General features: G+C 37.2%; 1 pseudogene; it reads left to right on the forward strand.

The window, feature by feature from the left end:
- Positions 1–894: 894 nt before the first annotated feature.
- On the forward strand, positions 895–24,220 carry LOC148202124 (MDIS1-interacting receptor like kinase 2-like; annotated as a pseudogene).
- The last annotated feature ends 792 nt before the right edge of the window (positions 24,221–25,012 follow it).

The raw sequence follows: 25,012 nt of genomic DNA on the forward strand, positions 1-25,012 counted from the left end.
CTCCCTCTTTAAAAATAATTTGTCCTCAAATCGTGAAGAAAGAAAGAAGCACAACTTTGGTTTATGTGTTCCTCCTGGATCAAAAATATATCTATAAAAGATAGCAAAAATGAGTATGACAAAAATAAGAAGACAAAAGAAAATTCTTGTATTTTTGAAAAATAATTTATGAAAATTAGTCTTGGAAAAATGGAGAATTCCATATTCCCAAGTTATTTGATTATTATCTTGAGTTACTTGTTTACACAAGGGTAACATTAACTCAAGTTTTGAATTGCCATAATTTGAAAAGGATTGCACAGAATATGTGATGGCAATTGGTTTAAAAGAAAAATTAATAATGGAAGAGTGTACAATAATTGGAAAAGAAGTAAAGAATGAGAACCCTTCCCTTTTAGGTTCCATGGTAATGGTAAGAGTAGGAGTTGCCATCATTAGCAAGAGCTCCTTCTCTTTACTTTCCGCTTCTTTAATCTTTTCTTCTTCTCTTTTCTTTTCATCTTTCCTTCTATCTCTTTCTTGTCTCTCTTTTCCTTTCTCTCTTTTTCTTCTCTCTCTCTTTCTCGTTTCTCTTCTTCCTTTCTCTCTTCTTCTTCTTTCTCTCTTTTTCGTCTCTCTTCTTCTCGTCTTTTAGAAGATTTAGGTAATTTGACCTACTTGTTCAAACTCTCTCTCAATAGTAATAATCTTTCAGGGAATGTTCCTATACAGATAGCCTCATTGCTAGATCTTGACACTTTAGAGCTTGGAGCAAATCGTTTTTCTGGCTTAATTCCAACTCAACTTCGTAATTTGGTCAAGTTATTACACTTGAATTTGAGCTGAAATAAATTTACGGAAAATATTCCATCCGAGTTTGGTAAATTAAAATATCTTCAAAGTCTCGATCTAAGCATGAACATTTTGTTGAGTGGAAAAATACCACCCTTGCTTGGACAGTTGAAAAGCTTAGAAACATTAAATCTCTCACACAATCATCTTTCAGGCGATCTCTCCGGCCTTGACGAGATGAGAAGTTTGATATCTATTGATATATCATACAACCAATTACAGGGTCCACTTCCCAACATTCCAGCCTTCAAAATGGCTACAATTGAAGCATTGAGAAATAATAAAGGCTTGTGTGGTAATGTCTCAGGCTTAGAACCATGTCCAACATCACCTGATAATTATGAAAATCATCATAAGAATAATAGAGTCATATTAGTATTTTTACCCATTGGTTTGGACCCTTCCATGCTAGCATTATTTGTCTTTCGAGTTTCATATCATCTTTATCGAAGCTAAAAGACAAAAGAACGTTAAGATGAAGAATCACCATGCCAAAATCTCTTTTCGATATGGAGTTTTGATGGAAAGATGTGTTGGGATTTTGTGACTCAAACAACATTTGGTTGAAGGAGTCAAAGCACTTAAATAAAAATATATTTCTATCCTATTTCTTAGGAATATTTTATGCATTATTTAATTAATTAGTTTAGGAGATATTTTTCAAAGTTAGTTAGTATAAATATTTACTGCTTATACTCAATAAAATCATCAGTTTCCCTTTTATTCTTTGGCCTCTTATACTTTAAAACCACAACAATTGGTATCAAGAATAAAAAGGATCTTACGGGTCTGTGATATAACCCACAAACACCTACAACTACAAAATAGCAACCACACATAAGATGGAATCTCAAACATCCTTTACTACCATTTCTGTACCGGTATTTGATGGACAAAACTATCAAATTTAGGCTGTCAAAATGGAAGCATATCTAGATGCTAACGATGTGTGGGAAGCGATAAAAGAGGACTACGAAGTGTCTCCTTTGCCAGATAATCCTATAGTTGCTCAAATGAAAAATCACAAAGAAAGGAGGCTTCGAAAATCCAAAGCCAAATCAATTTTGTTCACAATCGTATCTCCAGTCATTTTCAACAGAATAATGACGTTGAAAACGGCATATGAAATCTGGAAGTTTTTGAAGGAAGGGTATGAAGGTCGTAAGAGAATCAAAGGATTGCAAGCTTTGAATCTGGTTCGAGAACTTGAGATGCAAAGGATGAAAGATTCGGAGACAATAAAAGATTATGCGAACAAGCTTCTCGGCATTGCAAACAAAATACGTCTTCTTGGCACTGATATTCCTCATTCTCGAATTGTTCAAAAAATACTTGTAACAATTCCAGAAAGATATGAAGCCATATTGACTTCCTTGGAGAACTCAAAAGATCTTTCTACTATTACCTTGGCAGAACTTTTGACCGCACTTCAGGCTCCAGAACAAAGAAGACTCATGAGAGAAGGTCATATTGAAGGGTCTTTGATAGCTAAATTTATGAAAAACAAGGGTAAGTCTTTCAACCACAAAAAATGATAGCAAATCCTCTCATGTTTTTCCATCATGTCCTTTTTGTAAGAAAAACAATCATCCAGAGACGAAGTGTTTGTGGAGGCCAAATGTGAAATTCCATAAATATGGACAATTAGGGCATGTGGAGAAAATATGTAAGTCATCAAAAACACAAGAGAATGTACAAGCTCTTATTGAAGAGGGTGAAGAAGAAGATCTTTTTGTTGTTTCTTGCTTTGCCACTGCAAGATCAACAGAAAGTTGGCTAATTGATAGTGGTTGCACGAACCACATGACTAACGATCAAGAATTATTCAAAAGATCTTGATGCAACCTACAACACAAATGTCAGAATTGGAAACGGAGCAAAAATAGCATTGAAGATTAAAGGAACCATCGCGATCAAAGGTTGCACAGGTTTGAAATTAATTACTGATGTTCTATACATTCCTGAAATTGATCAAAACTTGTTCAGTGTTGGCCAACTTCTGGAGAAAGCCTATAAAGTTCTATTTGAAGATAAAACCTGCATGATTAAAGATTCAAATAATAAAGAATTATTTAGAGTTCAAATAAAAGACAAGAGCTTTGCTTTGAATTTGATTGATGAAGAGCAGTTTGTTGTGCACAAGGTTGAAGACAATATGCAGGTACAAGGACTTCCCAAACTAGAAGAAAAATCACCCGTATGAGCAACTTTGTAATATGAAAAACAAACAAAGTTGCCTTTTCCAAAATGTTACCAATGAAGAGCATTGGTAAATTTGAAGATAAATAATTTTGATGATGCTGAAAGATGATACATTGTTATAGTTGTTTTAAAAGCAATTTGTAGATTATAAATGTATTAGGAAAAGCCTTAAACATGTAATACTTAGAAAAATTCGTATTTTTAGAACTGCTACGCATTTAATCGATTAATAGAAGCTATAATCGATTATCCTGAGCCCTTCTGAAAAACCTCGTTGCTCTGGAATAATCGATTATTACTCCAAATAATCGATTATCACAGTTCTGATGAGAACTGCCAAAAGTCTCTGGAATAATCGATTATTCCTCAGGATAATCGATTATCACTTTTTGAAAACCCTGTAACGGACTCGAATAATCGATTATCACTAACAATAATCGATTATCTGCGGCAGTTATAATTCATCTTTGCAAACTTTAGACCAGTGGGCTATATAGATGAGTTCTAGAACTCTTAGAAAAACTACTGAGCTTTTGAGAATACAGTGTGATCTGAGGAAGTTCCAAAAGCTAGTTCATTGCACTGCCTAGTCTCGTGAAAAGGAGAAGCTCTCGCTTTGTGGGTCAAAGGTCGGAGCGATTCTCTTCGAGTTGGCAACGCTATTGTTCTTCCGGTTCGTTGGTCGAAGGAAGAACTGTTCTGCACTGTTCCAGAGTTGAAGGAAAGTGTAGATTGTTGGCTTTCATTTCGTTGGTCGAAGGAAGGTTTTATATTTCGGTTTGTTTATTCACTCTTAATTGTATTTTGCTGAAACTGATTTTAGTGAAATCGTTAATCACTCTTTATAGTGATTAACATCTGGACGTAAATTCTTTTGAATCGAACCAGGATAAAAATCCAGTGTGTCAACTTTTCTATTCCTTACACTCGTTACTGTTTTATGCACATCAAGTGTTTGTTAAATTTTCTCTAAGAAAATTGATTTTCTAAAATGGACCATCATAACTCGATTTGTGACCGTAACACGCTTTCCGAGTATTTTATTCTGCTGCGCAACTCTATAATGGTACCGATTGTTCCGACAATTGGTATCAGAGCTTGCTTTGATATTCTTTCAAACTTTTGCGAAAATGGCCGGTCATCAAAATCAAGTATATGCTGAGGGTGCATCCATCAACAGACCACCTCTTTTTACTAGTGATAACTATGCATTCTGGAAAGTCAGAATGGAAATTTTTATGGGGTCTGTTGACAGAGGCATTTGGGAAGCTGTGCTAAATGGTCCCTATATTCCTAAAAGAACTGTTGATGGTGTAGAAGAAGAAAAACCATACTTTAACTGGACTCCTGAGGAAAATAAAAGAGCCCAATTTGACATTAAGGCTCGTAATATTATTTCATCTGCTGTAGTACTTGATGAATTTTATAGAATTTCAGTGTGTAAGACAGCACAGGAAATGTGGGAGGTCCTCAGAGTCACACATGAGGGTACAGACGACGTGAAACGTGCAAGGAAGAATACACTCATTCAGGAATATGAGATGTTCAGAATGCAATCTGGAGAAACAATATCTGATGTTCAGAAGCGTTTCACTCACATTGTAAACCACTTGACAAGTTTGGGTAAGACTTTTGACACTGACGAGTTGAATGTGAAAATTTTGAAATCATTAGACAGGTCTTGGCAACCAAAGGTGACTGCCATTTCGGAGTCTCAAAACCTCACTCAAATGTCAACGGCGATTCTCTTTGGAAAGCTTCGTGAGCATGAGCTTGAGCTAAGAAGATTAACTACAGAAGAGGATCAAGGCAAAAGAAAGACGCTTGCCTTCAAGTCTGAAATCTCAAAAGGAAAAAGTTCTAAGAGAATTGAGGATGATGATTCCGATAACGATGAGGAAAACATGAGTCTTATGATTAAGAAGTTTGCTAAATTTATGAAAGCAAAGGGAAAAGACAAATACCATGGAGAAAGGAAAGAAAATCGAGGATCTCCATCAAGCATTAAATGTTATGGATGTGGAGAAAGGGGTCATGTGAAGACTGACTGTCCTAAGAATAGGAAAAGTGAAGAAAAGAAAGAAAGAAAGTTTCCAAAGAAGAAGAAAGCTTACATAGCTTGGGAAGACAATGCTTCTAGTTCTTCAAGTTCAAGCGATTCAAATGAAGAAGCAAACTTGTGCTTAATGGCAGACTTAGAAGATGCAGGAAGCCAAGTAAGTGATTCTAGCTTAGAGTCAAGTGATGAGTTTGACTTACAAAAGGCATTTCTTGATTTGTTAAATGAATCTGAAAAACTTGATGTTGCTCATAAAAAGCTAAAGAAAGAGCATAATGAATTGAATTTCAGGTATGAAAAAGAACTAGATGATGAAGTTGTTTTGAGAAACAAAGTTAGTAATTTGGAAACTAAATTATCTGAATTTGATACTGTTATACAACCTGCTGAATGTCTATCGTGTAAAAGTCATATGTTTGATATTGACATTCTTGAGAATTTACTTGCAAAGGCAAATAAGTCTAAGTCACATGCCAAAACAAACTTTGAGAGAATGGAAACACGCATCTACACAAAAAATATAAAGTGATAAGAACTCGTAGAGTTTGGGTAGAAAAAGGAACTCTTGTGAAAAATAAAGTGTATAAGGCTTGTTGTTTTTACTGCATGAAACTTGGTCACACCTCAAACAAATGCAACATCAAACATTTTGGTGTTCCAAATGGTAAATATGCATGGGTTAAAATTGTAAAATGATGTATATTTGCATAAACTAACCCAAAGGACCCATAATAAGATTGGGGACCTAAAGTCTTGCTAAAATTTGTTTTGTAGGAACTTACTAAGTCAAAGAAGTCACTGTGGTATCTTGACAGTGGTTGTTCAAGACACATGACCGGTGACAAGAAAATGTTTATTTCTTTTGAGAAGAAGAAGCAAGGATTTGTGACCTATGGAGATAATAACAAAGGTAGAATCATTGGCACTGGAGACATTGGAGGAGGAAACACATTGACTATAAAGGACGTATTATGCGTTGAAGGTCTCAAACACAATCTCCTAAGCATAAGTCAATTATGTGACAAGGGTCTCAAGGTAACCTTTGAAAGTGATAGATGTACCGTATATTTTAAAAATTCTACTGAAATTGCTTTGCAAGGTGTTAGGCATAATAACATTTACTTGATTGATATTGAAAATGCATCTAGTCATAGTATAACTGATGGACAAATTTGTAAGCACCAAAATATGATGTCACAAACTTGTTTCACAATCGGCAAGTATGACCGAATCGTTCAAGTAATAAAACTTGGTAAGACCAAGTATCGTTCTTCCCAAAGGACTCACGGCCTAGTTTAGTTATGTGATTTCTTGATTAGCTAAGACTTAAGAAAACAATGATTGAAATTTTAATATGCAAGACGAAAATAAACATGTATGCATGAATTGATCAATGGCAAAGACATAAGATAAACACTTTCAATGGATTAAATGAATGAATATGTTGTTGGGGGTCAATTTCATCTCATCCACTCTCATATATTTTAGGAATTCCTCTTTCAAATCATCATTGTTAATGCCACTCTCTAATGTACCATTCTAGATGGCTTCTCCCTAATCAAATAGTTCATACAATTCCTAGCATTCCTAATGATTAGTTCATGAGTGCAGGAGCTTAAGGCAACCAATATAATGTTGTCAGTAAAATATTGGGAGAAATTCCCCGGATCTAGATTTCCCCGTACGTGTCCGTATCAACAAAACCAATAATCATGCATTAGAATGAGTTAAACAATGCAAGCATTGAGCAAAGAGGAAAAACCCTAACTAATGATGAAAAGAAAGCATATGTCTTAATTCAAAGATGTATTCAACAAATCCATATATGAGAGCTTCAAGAGATTACATTGATTCCCCAACAAACATACAAGGTTTAGTTCACCATATTCATGGTGAACCTAGATGAATAACAATGAAAGTATGAAAGAATAAACCCAATAAAGGTGAAGAGGTAGCCTGAGCATCCAAGATCCTCCTTCAAAGGGGTGAAAGAGAGAGTGTTTGCCTCGTTTCTGCCAAAGATACCTAACTAAAGGACGTGCAAGCCCTTATATACTAATCTAGAGTTACAAAAGATTACAAAAGCCCAAGCCCAAAAAGTGCCGCTCAGCGCCATTTACCGCTCAGCGGTGGTTACGCGTCTTCTTTCTTCCCCTCAGCGGCCATTTGCCCCTCAGCGGTTCCAACGCCACCTCTTGAGTGCCGCTCAGCGGTAGTTTGCCGCTGAGCGGTGCCTTCGACTTCTCCTTTTTGCACTCTTTCTTGTCTTTTCTAATGTCCTCTCTCTCATTCTTCACTTCTTTCACCAAATTCACCTCAAAACCTGCACAAAAACACTCAAATCAAGCATAAACCTGTCCAGCTCTCTTATTTCTGAAAATATAAACAAAATGCATGATTTCAAGCTAGTTTCTAAGTCTAAAGGTTGCTTTTAGTATCACTTTTAAGCATGAAAATAACAGTTTTTCAACTGTTATCACAACCCCAAACTTAGAACTTTGCTTGTCCTCAAGCAAACAAAATGTAACTCCATCTCCAACCAATTCATATGATGGTTCACTCATTCAAAATCCTCTTTTCAAGATAAGTAATAACTTCACTCAAACTTATGACCAAGAGTTAATTCAAGATGTGCACATGCTTTAGTGTTCACAAAGTCATTTAAATTCCAACAAATGCTATTTTTCATGAATGATCAATCAATTAAGCATGGATGTTCATGTGCTTATGGAATATTTCCTCACTAGGTAAAGTGTTTCACTCAACACACAAGTGTATAAGAGGTAAAGTGTTTCACTCATTCACTCCACTATCACAATGTCACATGAATCAACTTTGCCTTTCATTTAACCACAATCAAATACATTCACAAGCATGCATCATCACAAGGACTTTTCAATGGCTTATAATGTGGCTGGGCTAACAAGAAAATTGGTTTTTCTGGATCACAAAATCCTTGAGTTAAGAGAATCATAACAACACAATCTTCTTATTCATTCCCAACTTTCTTTTGCCTTTGCTTTTGCATTTGCATTGAGCTTTGCTTCTTTTTCTTTTCTTTTCTTTGCATATTCTTACTTTTTAGCTCTTAGCTCAATGCTTTTTCCTTTTTCATGTTTCCCCAATAACCCCAAACTTGAACATTTAACAATACCACACAAGATCTTCTACTTAACTCAAGGTAAAGATTTTCAATCAAGGGTGTTCAGTGTATATTTAAGGCTAAGGGTTCAAAGGATAGAACACAACGTGTTCTCTTTTAGAAGGCTAACTTTATGAATTTGGCCAATAAAAATGGGTTTCAACAACACGGCCTTGATCATATGATGCAAAACAAGCAATTGATTCAATCCTAGAAAACCTGGGCAAAGTCATTCATGCTTTCAAAGTAATAACATTCAACAATAACAACTCTGGAGCTCAAAACCTCACATATAAGCTCATTCACATTTGACATGCACATGCTGCTTAATTTCACAATCACAATCATGATATTATGCATTTGTTCACAAAGCTTGTGAATCACCTGTATAAGCATTTTAATGTGCACATCATCTCAACATCAATCAATCAATAAGCATCATCAAGCATTACTTATCACACAATCACAGTTAATAGCAAACCATCATAACAAACCAGGTGTTCAATAGAGTACATCAAACCCTAATCTAAAAACAAAAACAAATAAGTTCAGAAAACTTAAACCACTAAAAGCATAATCATATGATAGCATTCATCAGTAAATGCTATCTCAGCTCCTCATCAGTCCGAGCTCTCTGTATCTTCCTCTTCCTCTTCATCATCATCTTCATCAACTGCATCCTCCTCCTCAGCTTCATCTTCCTCCATATCTCTGGCTGAAGCTTCAGCTGCTCCAGCTCCTCCATATACTGGTTCTTCTGGCCAAGCTACCACATTATGGAATTCATCCATAGTCCACCTGTGTGCTGGAGGGGTATCATACATCCCCACTATCATCTCAGCCGTGGCCACCTGCCCTCTGTGGATGGACTGCAACTGAGCACCTATAAGAGACATATACATGTCCCTCATCTGGAATGGTTCTGCCTCATGAGTATCAGCAGAAGTCCTGCTCTGTGCTGGCCTTCTCTCTCTACGAGCCTGGCGTGGTGGCACTGGCTGGGCTGCCTCCTCTCCTCCACAATACTGTCTGTAATAGGCCTCATCTATAGCTTTTCTTGGCCTCTCAAATGGTGGAACAGAAGTGTCCACCCCAGCTAGCTTGCAAAGGTGAGTGATCAAAGAAGGATGTCCCAGTGGTGCTTTGTTGTTTGAGGTGTTAGCACACACACTAATCTCATCAGCTATCACCTGCCCAATATTAACATTCAAGTTTCTGATAACACAGTAGATGAATAGTGCCCTGCTGAGAGTAATATCTGACACATGTGAACATGGCTGAATGTTGGCATGAGAAAACGCCATCCAATACTTTGCAAGAGGAGTCAAATCTGTCCTCCTAATGTTAACCACTGAGCCAGATCTATTCCTTTGGAAGTGTCCTCCAGGTATACACAATACTCTCTCCACATCCTCATAATCAGCACCTTCCTCCATGCTAAGAGCAAACTGGCATTGCTCACCAGCCCACACAGTATCCAGAAAGTTATTTATGGAGTCAGGATCATACCTGATAGCATGGCCTCTAACATAGCCTAAATAATTCTCAGCTGGATAATCACCAATCTTCTTTGCATTGGTGTAGAATTCTTTCACCACAGCTATGTTGGCAGGTGATGGATAAGTGGCTAGCTTCCCCCAATCATTCCCTAACACTTGCTCTCCAAATTGAGGAGCAAAGTTAGGTATCATTCCAACCTTTCTCTCCATTAGAAGTCTCCTGTCCTGAACCACCCTAAAGTGCTTCTCATGTTTCCTAGAGAGGAACCTGCCATTATGGGGCTGCTCTGGTTCCTTTTCCTTTCTCTTGGTTGCCATGGTTTTCAATCTCTTTCCTGAAGAGGATGCCATTCCTGCATTCAAACATGAATCCAAAACCACAGAACATGATGTTAATCATTAGTAAACACAAAACAAAACTCCTTTTGAAGCTAAACCACCGCTGAGGGCCAGAATTTCCCCTCAGCGCCACCAGTGCCACATTCCAACACGCAAAAATCAGAAAAAACCAAATCTGGCAGAGTGCCGCTCAGCGGTAATTTACCCCTCAGCGGTAACTCTGCAGATTTTTGAAAAATCAGTTTTAAAGCTTCCCTAACTCCACCCAAATGCAATTTTCAGTTTTCCAGTTCATAATCATGCAGTTTAATCGGTTCAAACATCAAATATATCATCAAATCATGCATAGAAATCAAAACCCCTAAATATTCATGCTTTGACAATCACATTCAAATTCAAGAACCCTAGAATGAACAAAATGCATTTTACTTACTTGGGTGGAGATACTAGATGCAATGAGAATGCCTTCAAACTAGAATGCTCTCTTCCAACCCCAAACTTTGATGGTACACTAGTGAAAAAGTGAATAGAAGAGAGATTTTCTTAAGAGGGAAGAGTGAAAAGATGTGGAAAACCTAGGAGAAGGTGTGTGGAAGTGTTTGTGCAGAGAGAAGTTGGAAATAAACCCTAAAACGCAGCTTGGGGTATAAAAATACCCTAATGGGCTCGGGTCCCGCTAAGGGGAACTTAAGCCCCTCTGCGATAGTACCGCTCAGCGGTAATTGCCGCTCAGCGGCACTTTCGTGAAGTGCTCCCCTCCTTCTTTTCTTGACCTACGTGCCTTCCCTACATATCTCTCATAGGTTCCCTGCAATTCAATGTTAAAAATGCTTATGCAAATCCTAACTAAAAATAAACAAACAAAAACAATAAATCAACTGGGTTGCCTCCCAGGTAGCGCTTGTTTAACGTCCCGAGCCTGACCCAAAATCCACCAACACCCATCAGTAGGTGTTTCAAACTTACCAGCACCCATCAGTAGGTGCAAAATCTTCTCACCAACACCCATCAGTAGGTGTTACAAACTTAGTATCCTTCAGTAGATACTTAACCACCTAGCATCCTTCAGTAGATGCTAGATCAAACAAAATAATATCCAGAATAATATTCACAAATTATAAATTACAAAACCAAATCAAAAGTTTGTAAATCCACTGGGTTGCCTCCCAGCAAGCGCTTCTTTAACGTCACTAGCTTGACCCTGTTAAAGCTCACGTTCCATCTTCTTTATAGTTGACGTAGTCCTTCCACCAACCTTTCAACTGCTTCCTTTGGACTGTCTTAGATTCTCTAGAATATGGAGACTCTATCTCTATCATCTCCTTCTCTTTAAAGCCTTTAATAACCCACAACTTGTTCTTGAGTCTTACAGGTGTGCCAAGTTGGAGTCTTAATTTTTTCCAGTCTCTAGGAACTTCTTCTCCTTTTCCAATCTCTTCTACCTTGGGTGCCTGAAAATACAAACAATGGTTATCAGAAACCTTAAGATTTTTATTTTTACCTCTAGTTATGGGTGCATCTCGAAATGCAGCTTTATAACTGGCTTCTTCCTCCTTTGCTTGTATCTCATCTTTGAACACATCCACCACCACTTTCTCCTCTCTGTCTTGGAGAACCACTATACCTTCATTCACATCAATGATAGCCCTAGCCGTTTTCATAAACGGCCTTCCAAGTATGAAAGGTATTCTCTCAGTTTCCATCTTCATCACCACAAAGTCTGCCAAGAACTGAAGTTTGCCAACACAAACTACAATGTCTTCTGCAATCCCACATGGCTCCTTTGAAGATCCATCAGCCATTACAAGATTAACCTTTACAGGTTTTATTTCAACATGGCCAATTTGCTCCAATAGAGAATAAGGCATCAAGTTAACACTTGAGCCTAAATCAAGGAGAGCTTTCTTTACCTTTTTCTTCCCTATAATGCAAGGAATAGAAAAACTGCCTGGATCTAGCTGCTTTTGGTGGGAATGATTCTTTCTTAACAGTTATACACTTTTCTTCCTCATCCTCTTTACGTCTTCTTTTTGTAGAGGTTCCTTCATCTGATTTGGTGTAAACTGCTATTTTCTGTAGAATTTGTTCCCAAGGAGCTTCATTATCAACCATTTTGAATAAATCTGTGAAATTCATTGGTTTCTCCTGATTTGTTAGAAAAGGAAAAGTGTCCTTTCTTTCTTCTTCTCTTCTCTCTTCTGTTTCATCTTCTTCCAACTCAATGATCTCTTCATTTACACTCTTGACCACTTTGCACTCTTCTCTGGGGTTAACCTCAGTATTAGCCCCAAAGTTTCTGTTGGGTCTTTCTTCCAATTGCTTGGTGATCTGACCCATCTGAATCTCCAGATTCTTTATAGCAGCTTCAGTGCTCTTTTGAGAAGATTCAGTTTTCTGGATGAATTGCTGAAGAGTTTCTTCCAACTTTGTTGATCTGTCATTAAGCATAGATAATTGTTGCCACAAAGTTGGTTGCTGCTGCTGCTTATTAAACTGATTAGCCTGCCCAGTTTGTCCTTGGCCAATGCTTGGATGTGGTTTCCAACCCTGATTATAATTCCCTTGACGGTATGGAAACTGATTAGCCATGAAGTTAACATCCTCCAAGGCCTCTACTGGAAAAGCACACTGGCCATTGATGTGATCACCTCCACACAAGTTCGCACAACTGGGTTTGTACCTGTGCAGCAGATTTTAACTCTTTAGGTAGTGAAGCAAGAGTTTTGGTCAGAGTTTCCAGCTGTTGAGTTAGAATCTTATTCTGTGCTAGCAGAGCATCATGGGTTTGTAATTGAAGAACCCCTTTCTGTTGCATAGGGGCGCCTCTTTCATTGTGAAGCTCATTATCACTTGTAGCCATATTTTCAATAATTTCAGTTGCTTCCTCTGGAGTTTTCCATTTGATATTGCCTCCAGCTGAGGCATCCAGCATCATCTTGGTTTGTGAACCAAGCCCTCCAAGGAAAGTTAGGACTACTTCTTGATCTTCAAAGCCATGCGTGGGAGTTTTACGTAACAAGCTTTTATACCTATCCCATGCATGTCCAAGTGATTCTTCCATGCCCTGCTTGAATGAAGATATCTCTTGCTTTCCCTTAGTCACTTTAGATTGTGGGAAGTATTTATTCAAAAACTTTGCAACCACTGCTTCCCATTCTGTGAAACTTTCTTCTGGAAAAGAGTTCAACCAAAGCTTAGCATTGCCTCCCAATGAGAAAGGAAACAAGCTAAGTTTGATAGCTTCGTCTGGCACCCCATTGATCTTGACCGTGTTGCAGATCTCATTAAATGTTGTAAGGTGCTCATATGGGCTTTCATGTGATAACCCAGTAAATTGATTACTCTTTACCAGTTGAATTAATGCTGGTTTGACCTCCATGTTGGCTGCATTGACTCTAGGTCGAGCTATGCTATTGAAGTGCTGAGGTCCAGCAAGATTAGTGTAATCTGCAAGAGTTCTTCTAGCATTATTATTGTTCTCCATACTCCCTGTGCTGTGAACAGAACCTTGTGGTGATGATTGTAGGAGAGTTTCAGGAGAAGGGAAAAGTTCTCTGGACGTTCTGATTCTTCTCCTCCTTCTACTCTCGTCTAGTCCTTCAAGTAGTGGTTCTGTTGTTTTCTTACTTCTAGTTCGAATTGCCTTCTGCATGCACAAGAAAACAAAACCCTAGAAAAGATTTGTTAGCACAAAAAGATATAGAAGAAAATAAAGATTGAAAAGATATAAGAAGATAAAAGATTTAGAAGATAGAATCAAATAAAATATAATAAAACCTAATCTAAAAAAAATAAAATCTAATCTAAAAGATAAAATAAAATAAAATCTAACCTAACCTAAAAGATAGAATAAAATCTAATAAAATAAAATCTAACCTAACCTAAAAGATAAAAATAAAATCTAATAAAATCTAACCTAAAAATAAAAAACAGAAAAACAGAAAAACAGAAAACAGAAAAATAAAATAAAAATTCGAAAATAAAATAAAATCTAATCTAAAAAGATAAAAATCAAATCTAACCTAAAAGATAAAAATCAAATCTAAAAAAATAAAATCTAATAAAAACAGAAAAAATAAAAACAGAAATTCAAAATCAAAGTCAAAGGTAATCAATAATCACACAAATTAACCAGTTAAACCACGAATCCCCGGCAACGGCGCCAAAAACTTGATGGACAAATTTGTAAGCACCAAAATATGATGTCACAAACTTGTTTCACAATCGGCAAGTATGACCGAATCGTTCAAGTAATAAAACTTGGTAAGACCAAGTATCGTTCTTCCCAAAGGACTCACGGCCTAGTTTAGTTATGTGATTTCTTGATTAGCTAAGACTTAAGAAAACAATGATTGAAATTTTAATATGCAAGACGAAAATAAACATGTATGCATGAATTGATCAATGGCAAAGACATAAGATAAACACTTTCAATGGATTAAATGAATGAATATGTTGTTGGGGGTCAATTTCATCTCATCCACTCTCATATATTTTAGGAATTCCTCTTTCAAATCATCATTGTTAATGCCACTCTCTAATGTACCATTCTAGATGGCTTCTCCCTAATCAAATAGTTCATACAATTCCTAGCATTCCTAATGATTAGTTCATGAGTGCAGGAGCTTAAGGCAACCAATATAATGTTGTCAGTAAAATATTGGGAGAAATTCCCCGGATCTAGATTTCCCCGTACGTGTCCGTATCAACAAAACCAATAATCATGCATTAGAATGAGTTAAACAATGCAAGCATTGAGCAAAGAGGAAAAACCCTAACTAATGATGAAAAGAAAGCATATGTCTTAATTCAAAGATGTATTCAACAAATCCATATATGAGAGCTTCAAGAGATTACATTGATTCCCCAACAAACATACAAGGTTTAGTTCACCATATTCATGGTGAACCTAGATGAATAACAATGAAAGTATGAAAGAATAAACCCAATAAAGGTGAAGAGGTAGCCTGAGCATCCAAGATCCTCCTTCAAAGGGGTGAAAGAGAGAGTGTTTGCCTCGTTTCTGCCAAAGATCCCTAACTAAAGGACGTGCAAGCCCTTATATACTAATCTAGAGTTACAAAAGATTACAAAAGCCCAAGCCCAAAAAGTGCCGCTCAGCGCCATTTACCGCTCAGCGGTGGTTACGCGTCTTCTTTCTTCCCCTCAGCGGCCATTTGCCCCTCAGCGGTTCCAACGCCACCTCTTGAGTGCCGCTCAGCGGTAGTTTGCCGCTGAGCGGTGCCTTCGACTTCTCTTTTTGCACTCTTTCTTGTCTTTTCTAATGTCCTCTCTCTCATTCTTCACTTCTTTCACCAAATTCACCTCAAAACCTGCACAAAAACACTCAAATCAAGCATAAACCTGTCCAGCTCTCTTATTTCTGAAAATATAAACAAAATGCATGATTTCAAGCTAGTTTCTAAGTCTAAAGGTTGCTTTTAGTATCACTTTTAAGCATGAAAATAACAGTTTTTCAACTGAAAGTGATAGATGTACCGTATATTTTAAAAATTCTACTGAAATTGCTTTGCAAGGTGTTAGGCATAATAACATTTACTTGATTGATATTGAAAATGCATCTAGTCATAGTATAACATGTTTAGTTGCCAAAGAGGAAAATCCTTGGTTATGGCATAAAAGAGCTGCGCATATTCATATGCAACATTTAAATAAATTGAGTTCAAAAGATCTTGTGATTGGTTTGCCTAAATTAAAATTTGAGAAAGACAAAATATGTTCTGCATGTCAAAAGGGAAAGCAAACCAAATCCTCTTTTTCGTCTAAAAACATGATTTCAACATCAAAACCTTTAGAACTTTTGCATATGGACTTGTTTGGTCCATCTAGAATTAAAAGTTTTGGTGGAAACTACTATGCTCTTGTGATTGTTGATGACTACACTAGATTTACTTGGACATTTTTCTTAACCTTTAAAAGTGAAGCTTTTAAAGCATTCAAATCATTTGCAAAACGTGTTCAAAATGAAAAGGATTTGAAAATCAAAACCTTGAGAAGTGATCACGGTGGTGAGTTTGAAAACGAATCCTTTGAAAAGTTTTGTGAAAAACATGGAATTGCTCATAATTTTTCTGCTCCAAGAACTCCCCAACAAAATGGTGTTGTTGAAAGGAAAAATAGGTCATTAGAAGAACTAGCTAGGACTCTTTTAAATGAATCTAATGTGCCAAAATACTTTTGGGCTGATGCAGTTAGTACTGCTTGTTACGTGTTGAACAGAATGATAATTAGGCCTATTCTTAAGCTAACTCCCTATGAACTGTTTAACGGTAGAAAACCAAATGTATCTCATTTGAAAATCTTTGGATGCAAATGTTTTGTTTTGAATAATGGTAAAGATAATCTAGGCAAATTTGATGCTAAATCTGATGAGGCAATCTTCTTAGGATACTCTTTAACTAGCAAAGCATATAGGGTGTTTAATAGAAGAACCTTGAAAATTGAAGAATCAATGCATGTTGTCTTTGATGAAATTGTGGACCTTGAGGTGAACCCTCTTGAGTCAAATAAACCAATTGGAGGTGATGAGGATTATTTGAGGGAAGCTCTTGAAGAGATGTATCTAAATGAAAAATATCCTCCAGAAACTCAAAATGAACATCAAGTAGTTGATCCTAAAAGCTATCAACAACCAAGAGGACTTTCTCTGGACAACATCATCGGAGATATGTTAAAAGGGGTAACTACTAGACACAATCTTAATAATTTCTGCTTAACAGTAGCTTTTGTGTCTCAGGTAGAACCTAAGAACATAAAGGAAGCTCTTCAAGATGATAAATGGTGTGTTGCTATGCAAGAAGAACTCAATCAATTTAAAAGGAATGATGTTTGGGAACTCATTCCTAGACAAGATGATTATCAAATCATTGGAACAAAGTGGGTGTTTAGAAACAAGCTTGATGAAGATGGCAACATCACCAAGAACAAAGCCAGGTTAGTTGCAAAAGGCTACTGCCAAGAGGAAGGTATCGACTATGATGAAACTTACGCCCCAGTAGCCAGGTTAGAAGCAATTAGATTGTTACTTGCGTATGCATCCTTGATGAAGTTTAAATTGTATCAAATGGATGTGAAAAGTGCATTTTTAAATGGTTTCATTAAAGAAGAGGTATACGTTAGTCAACCTCCTGGTTTTGAGGATTTTAAATATCCTAATCATGTTTATAAGTTGAAAAAGGCCTTGTATGGTCTAAAACAGGCACCTAGATCTTGGTATGAAAGACTTAGTACTTTCTTGATTGAAAATGACTTCTCTAGAGGAAAGGTTGATTCAACCTTGTTTATTAAAAAAGTAGAAAAACATATCTTGATTGTTCAAGTATACGTAGATGATATCATTTTTGGGTCTACAAATGATTCATTGTGTGAGGGATTTGCACAAATCATGCAAGGTGAATTTGAAATGTCTATGATGGGTGAGCTTAACTTCTTCTTAGGACTGCAAATAAAGCAAATAGATGGGGGAACTTTTGTCTCCCAAACTAAATATTGTAGAGAAGTGCTTAAGAAGTTTGGTATGGATACTTGTAAAGAGGCCAACACACCTATGGCAACGTCCTGCTATTTAGATAAGGATGAATCTGGTGAAGGAGTAAATGAAACCATGTTTAGAGGAATGATAGGATCCTTACTTTATCTAACTGCTAGTAGACCAGACATTATGCAAAGTGTGTGTGTGTGTGTGCTAGGTACCAAGCTAATCCTAAAGAATCTCATCTAATTGCTGTCAAACGGATTTTGAAATACCTTAAAAGGCACCCCATCTTTTGGACTTTGGTATCCTTCTGATGCTTTACCTAGTTTGATAGGTTATTCTGATGCAGATTATGGTGGCTGTAAAATTGATAGGAAAAGTACTAGTGGAACATGTCATTTTCTGGGCTGTTCTTTAGTGTCTTGGCATTCAAAGAAACAAGCTTGTGTAGCCTTGTCTACCACTGAAGCTGAATACATTGCTGCTGGAAATTGTTGTGCCCAAATTTTATGGATGAAACAACAACTGGAGGATTTTGATATCTTCCTTGATCACATTCCTCTGAAATGTGATAATACTAGTGCTATCAACCTCACTAAGAACCCCATAATGCACTCAAGAACTAAGCACATTGAAATTAGACATCATTTCTTGAGAGACCACATTCAAAAGGGAGATTGCCAAATTGAATACATTGACACTTTACATCAATTGGCTGATATCTTCACTAAAGCACTACCTAAAGATAGATTCTATGAGCTTAGAAGAGAGTTAGGAGTGTTAGATATGTCCTAAATTCAAACTTTATAAAATTTTCTCAATTCTGGTACGATCAGCGCTTTTAATCGACTATCATAGGATAATAATCGATTATTTTTTAGCTTTGGCAAAAACCCCTATTCGCAGATAATCGATTATAACTTATAATAATCGATTATTTTTAGCTTTGGCCAAAACCCCTACTCGCAGATAATCGATTATCACTTACAAATAATCGATTATTCATATTCAAAACCAAAACTGGACTTGTATGCGAAGATAATCGATTATCTTCATACATAATCGATTATTACACAATTTCTGGAAAGTGACTTATGAGCAGATAATCGATTATCACTTAGAATAATCGATTATTACGCGATCTGTTTCAAAAATATAGCCGTTACAGTGAATCCTAATGGCTGGAAACGGTCATAAACGGCTAGTTTCTCCATTTTTTCTTATAAATAGCCCCCTATAATCGATTATTACTCACTTCTTTGCACCCAGAAACTTGCTGCACCCAAATCTGAAACAAAACTCTCCTCTTTCTTCTTTCCTTCCAAAGTTTCTTTTGTGCCCACTTCTCTCATGGCTGATTCAAGAAGAACCCGAACGAGGACTGCTGGTGCTTCTTCCTCTCGCTCCCGAAATGTTCGTCCTGCTTCCATCGAAGGTTGGATTTCAGATGAGGAGCAACATGGTGACTATGTTCATTTCTGGCAAGAACGCCGAATCATGGCGGTAAAGTTCATCCGTCTCGACTTTTATCGGTATTATGGCTTTCAATTTCCAGATCTGTTTCGTGCTCAAGGACTTACTCATCTAGTGGAGCAAAAGGGGTGCATATACCCTGATCTTATCCGTGTCTTCTACTTCAATATGTGTTATCGTGACGGAATCATCACAACAAAAGTAAAAGGTGTCCCTATAATTCTGGATGATGACATATGGACAAATGTTGCACAACTCGCACTATGGGATGATGCTGTCAAAGTCCATCTTGGAGTTCCAGACTTCAATCGTCTCCTCGCCTTTCAATCTTTTTTGCGTCATCCTGAACACCAAATCAATCGTCGACAATTGCTTGTGGGTGGATTCAAGGTTGAAGAAAGGATGATTCATTACTTAATTGTATGGATCCTATGTCCTCGTGCCACTAACCATGCTCAATGCTCGGAGCAAGATCTTCTACTACTATATGGGCTTTTAAATCACATCCACATTGATTGGCCAGCCCTCATCTCCGACACCATGGTAAAGGCCAAGAAATATTCTTCTTATCATTTTCCATATGCACTTCTCGTCTCTCGAATTTTAGAATACAAAGGTGTAAGTGTGGACGGCGAACTCACTACCTCCATTCAAGCAATTGGCACTGAAATTGGTGAGACAACATTTCGCCAAATGGGTTTTGTTGCTCGTGGCCGTGTGATCATTCACAAGGATGATGATCACCACGAAAATGTCAATGACGATATGGACGCCCATATGGTTGATCCCGTCCCAGCTGCTACCTCTGCTGATGCTGGTCCTTCTCACATGCCTTCAAATTCATCCCTGACTATGGAGGAGCATTTTGCAAACCTGTCTAAACAACTGGAGGATATGCGTCTCTTTCAACAATCTCACTTTGACCAAATATATGAGTGGCAACAAAATCATGAAGAATTTGTGATCGACCAGTTCAATGACCTTGATACTCACATTGGAAACATTGAAAATCATTTTAATCTCCAACCTCCAGAGAGACCACCAAGTCCTGAATTTTAGATTTAGGATTTTCTGATTAGTGTGCTTTCATGTTTGTTTGTTTTGAATTCTTAGAATGTTTTCTCATATTCATGTCTTGCTTTATGTGCCCTTGTACTCTTTAATGTTTTCCTGAATAAAATGATCTACTGTTTTAGTACTTACACTGTTTAATTGAGGGGAGCTCATATTAAGGGGGAGCCTTATCACTCTTTTTGCTTATGATCAAAAAGGGGGAGAAATATGTGCAGTTACTACTAACTCCTACTGTTGTCTCTCAGTTTGTATCTTTTGCAGCTAACCCAACGTTGCTTTTAAAAAGTGATTTTTGATCATCATCAAAAAGGGGGAGATTGTTACCAATGAAGAGCATTGGTAAATTTGAAGATAAATAATTTTGATGATGCTGAAAGATGATACATTGTTATAGTTGTTTTAAAAGCAATTTGTAGATTATAAATGTATTAGGAAAAGCCTTAAACATGTAATACTTAGAAAAATTCGTATTTTTAGAACTGCTACGCATTTAATCGATTATTAGAAGCTATAATCGATTATCCTGAGCCCTTCTGAAAAACCTCGTTGCTCTGGAATAATCGATTATTACTCCAAATAATCGATTATCACAGTTCTGATGAGAACTACCAAAAGTCTCTGGAATAATCGATTATTTCTCAGGATAATCGATTATCACTTTTTGAAAACCCTGTAACGGACTCGAATAATCGATTATCACTAACAATAATCGATTATCTGCGGCAGTTATAATTCATCTTTGCAAACTTTAGACCAGTGGGCTATATAGATGAGTTCTAGAACTCTTAGAAAAACTACTGAGCTTTTGAGAATACAGTGTGATCTGAGGAAGTTCCAAAAGCTAGTTCATTGCACTGCCTAGTCTCGTGAAAAACTATTCTGCACTGTTCCAGAGTTGAAGGAAAGTGTAGATTGTTGGCTTCCATTTCGTTGGTCGAAGGAAGGTTTTATATTTCGGTTTGTTTATTCACTCTTAATTGTATTTTGCTGAAACTGATTTTAGTGAAATCGTTAATCACTCTTTATAGTGATTAACAACTGGACGTAGATTCTTTTGAATCGAACCAGGATAAAAATCCAGTGTGTCAACTTTTCTATTCCTTACACTCGTTACTGTTTTATGCACATCAAGTGTTTGTTAAATTTTCTCTAAGAAAATTGATTTTCTAAAACGGACCATCATAACTCGATTTGTGACCGTAACACGCTTTCCGAGTATTTTATTCCGCTGCGCAACTCTATAACGGTACCGATTGTTCCGACACAAAAGACAGATCTTGGAGAGAAACAAACAAACTGCAGGATGTCAAAGGACCAAAAAACCTCCATCTCTGAATGGCAAGAAAGTAGAGCTAGTGGGTGTTAAAGTTGGTGAAAGTCAAATTAAACCAGAAAAATTAGAGGAAGAAAAGCATAATAAGACAACTCTTCCCGAAGCAAAAAGTTGAAAATGTAAAAAAGCCAAGAGAACAACCACAAGTAGATGAGAAAATTGCATAAGATTGTAAGGACGTGAAGACTAAGCAAGAAATTGTGATCGGAACTTCCAAAAGTGAAAGAACTTTAGATGATGCGGTCAAGGACGAAAAAACTTAGAATATGCTGACTTTGAGTCAAGGGGAGATTGTTGGGATTTTGTGACTCAAACAACATTTGGTTGAAGGAGTCAAAGTAGTTAAATAAAAATATATCTCTATCCTATTTCTTAGGAAGATTTTATGCATTATTTAATTAATTAGTTTAGGAGATATTTTTCAAAGTTGGTTACAAATTATGTAGTATAAATATTTACTACTTATTCTCAATAAAATCTTCAGTTTCCCTTTTATTCTTTTGCCTCTTATACTTTAAAACCAAACCAAGATGGTGTATGAGAACATAATTGAAGCCATAGAAGAGTTTGACAACAAACATCTCATTGGAGTTGGAGGACAAGCAAGTGTTTACAAAGCTGAATTGCAAACAGGTCAAGTCGTTGTTGTTAAGAAACTCCAGTCAATACAAAATGGAGAAATGTCAAACGTTAAAGCTTTCACAAATGAAATTCAAGCTTTGACAGAGATTCGACATCGTAACATTGTGAAGTTATACAGGTTGGAAATCCAAGTGTGAGTCCACACTAGTAAAAAGTTGGGATTAGGAAGCGCAATATATGCTTCGGTTTAAGCGAACCCGAAGCGTATAATAGTGCGGTGGCAGGGTCGTAAGAATAGCTTAAATATATGCCTCGGTTGTTCCATAACCGGTGCCTAAAGCACGCTACTAACTCGGTTCTACGTAAAACCGAGGCATAAAACTCTGCCCAAACCTGCTCCACTGACAGCTGTTGGGTCTGATAAGAGCTATTAACTCGGTTGCCCAGCAACCGATGCCTAAAGGACACTACTAACTCGGTTTTAGGCGAAACCGAGGCATAACTCCTGCCACCTAACTCGGTTCTGACATTAACTCTTCATTTTCACTTCTTCTCTCTGTCTGTGGCTCCCATTCTTCTCTCTTCTTCGTGCTCACTCACTTCGTGCTCTCACTCCCCTCGTGCTCTCACTCTTCTCTGTCCGTACCTCCGTCGTTGTACGTCCTCCGTCGCTGCCTCCGCCGCTCTAGATCCACCGCTCCAGATCGCCATCGCCAAGCCGCTCCAGATCGGCGAGCCTCCATCGTTGCTGCCTGCCTCCGCCGCTCTCGGTCCACCGCTCCATATCACCGCTGCCTCCGCCTCTCCAGATCGGCGAGCCTCCATCGTTGTTGTCTGCCTCCGCCGCTCTCGATCCACCGCTCCAGATCGCCGCTGCCTCCGCCTCTCCAGATCGGCGAGCCCTCCGTCGTTGCTGCCTACCTTTGCCGCTCTCGATCCACCGCTCCAGATCGCCGCTGCCTCCGCCTCTCCAGATCGGCGAGCCCTCCGTCGTTGCTGCCTCCACCATTCTTCCCCTCCGTTGTCGCCGCCGCCCTAGACCAACAATCTTCCTCCAGCTGTCGCAGCCCTGTGTGATGGGAAACCCTAAGGGAGCTTCCTGGTTCGTTGCAAAAGGTGTTCATCTACTCTTGTTCTTTTGCTTTTGAGGCCAGGCCAGTGAAGACTCACAATCACAAGCACTTTGGGTTTCTGAAATTGTAAAATGTTAGGTCTGTTTTGATCTGGGATTGGGATTGGGATTGGGATTTTCCGGTTGTGTGAAAAACATTGACTTGCACCACTCCGTTTCTTGTTGCTGAAACAGTTTCTTGTTGCTTCTTGTTGCTGAAAAAATTTTTGCTGAAACAATTTCTGGTTTCTGAAACCATTTCTGGTTGCCTACTGTAAACAGGTTGTCGGTTGCATCTAAAAAAAAAAAATAGGATACTGCCTCGGTTATGTAAGAACCAAGGCATATTTCTGTCTGCTTTTTATCTCAGTCCATGACCCGAGGCATAAAATCGGTCCTTTTTACCTTGCTCACATATGCTTTGGTTGCAAAACCGATGCCAATAATGAAAAATAACCGGTGCCTTTTCTTGTTACTGTACTAGTGCCAAGTCCTATATTTGATAGAAATAAGAAAGTAGAGCACGGTTTGTGTTTCTGTTGTAAATTTCCCCCTTGAATAGACCCAACAATTCTGGTATTGTTCTCATTCCCGATTCTGGTTTTTGGTGTATGAGTTGATGCAAAAGGAAACATAGGTAAGATTTTGAAAGACGATGAAGAGGCAATTGCATTTAATTGGAAAAGGAGGGTTGATGCCATTAAAGGTGTGGCAAATGCTTTATGCTATATGCATAATGATTGTTCACCTCCAATTGTTCATCGAGATATATCAAACAAGAATGTTCTTTTGAATTTGGAGTATGTGGCTCATGTCTCAGATTTTGGAACTGCCAAGATTCTAAATCCTAATTCAATCAATTGGACCTCATTCGTGGGAACGTTTGGATTTGTTGCTCCAGGTATTCCTTTCTTCTAGAATGATTCTGTAACTTTTCTTAGTTAGTCTTATACTTTGATAGACTTGTATGTCTTGTTTTATTTTTGTGAAATAGTTATAACTGTTTTAATATGGTATACAGAACTTGCACACACAGTGGAAGTAAACGAAAAATGCGATGTGTATAGCTTTTGTATTTGATGTTTCGTCACAATTCTTGTCTTTTGTATTTGAGTTTGGTTTGCCGTGTGCTGTTTAATTGGTATATTCAGTTCAGTGTTGTGGGTTTGTTTTAAAAATATAAGTTCCCTATTTATTATTAGCCTTGGTGTGGCAAAATCTTACAGATTTACACTGAATTGAATTTGGTTTTAATTTCATATGCATCTAGCCTTAATACACTTTGAATTTTAATTAGACATTTTAGCCTTTCGAGATTATTATTTTTTATATATAAACAGAAATATTTGTCATATTTAATTGGTCTTGTGGTATTTAATTGGTATATTTAGTTCCGTGTTGTGGGTTTGTATATAAAAAACGTTCCCATTGGCAAAAAATTTATAAGTTGGTGGTGATTTACATTTTGAATGGAATTCATTTTAATTTCATGTGAATTCGAATTTGGTACTTTAGCCTTTGGAGACCTTTTGTTTTTGATAAACAGAAATATTATAGCAATTTCGTTTGTACCTTTGTTTTATAAAGATGCAGTCAGTGTTTCGGAATACTTATTCCTCCTTTCAGTTTAACTTGCAAACCACAAAATTTTTAATGCATTTCTGGAGTTTTTTCTCTTTTTTTTTCACTTGTTTACTGTTTATGTAATTGGGTATATAATTAATTCTGGGAAATTAGGCCATTGTATCGGACAACCTGTTATATAGGACAGTTTCTTTCTGCAATTCCATCGGTTTTTTAATTTCAAATGATAGAATTATAATTTCAATTTTATATTTTGTATTGTATAATTTAGGATATAAATTTTTTTTT

Source organism: Vigna umbellata, chromosome 3 (genome assembly GCF_029865625.1).
Source record: "Vigna umbellata cultivar VRB3 chromosome 3, Vumbellata_1.0, whole genome shotgun sequence".
Taxonomy (NCBI): Eukaryota; Viridiplantae; Streptophyta; class Magnoliopsida; order Fabales; family Fabaceae; genus Vigna; species Vigna umbellata.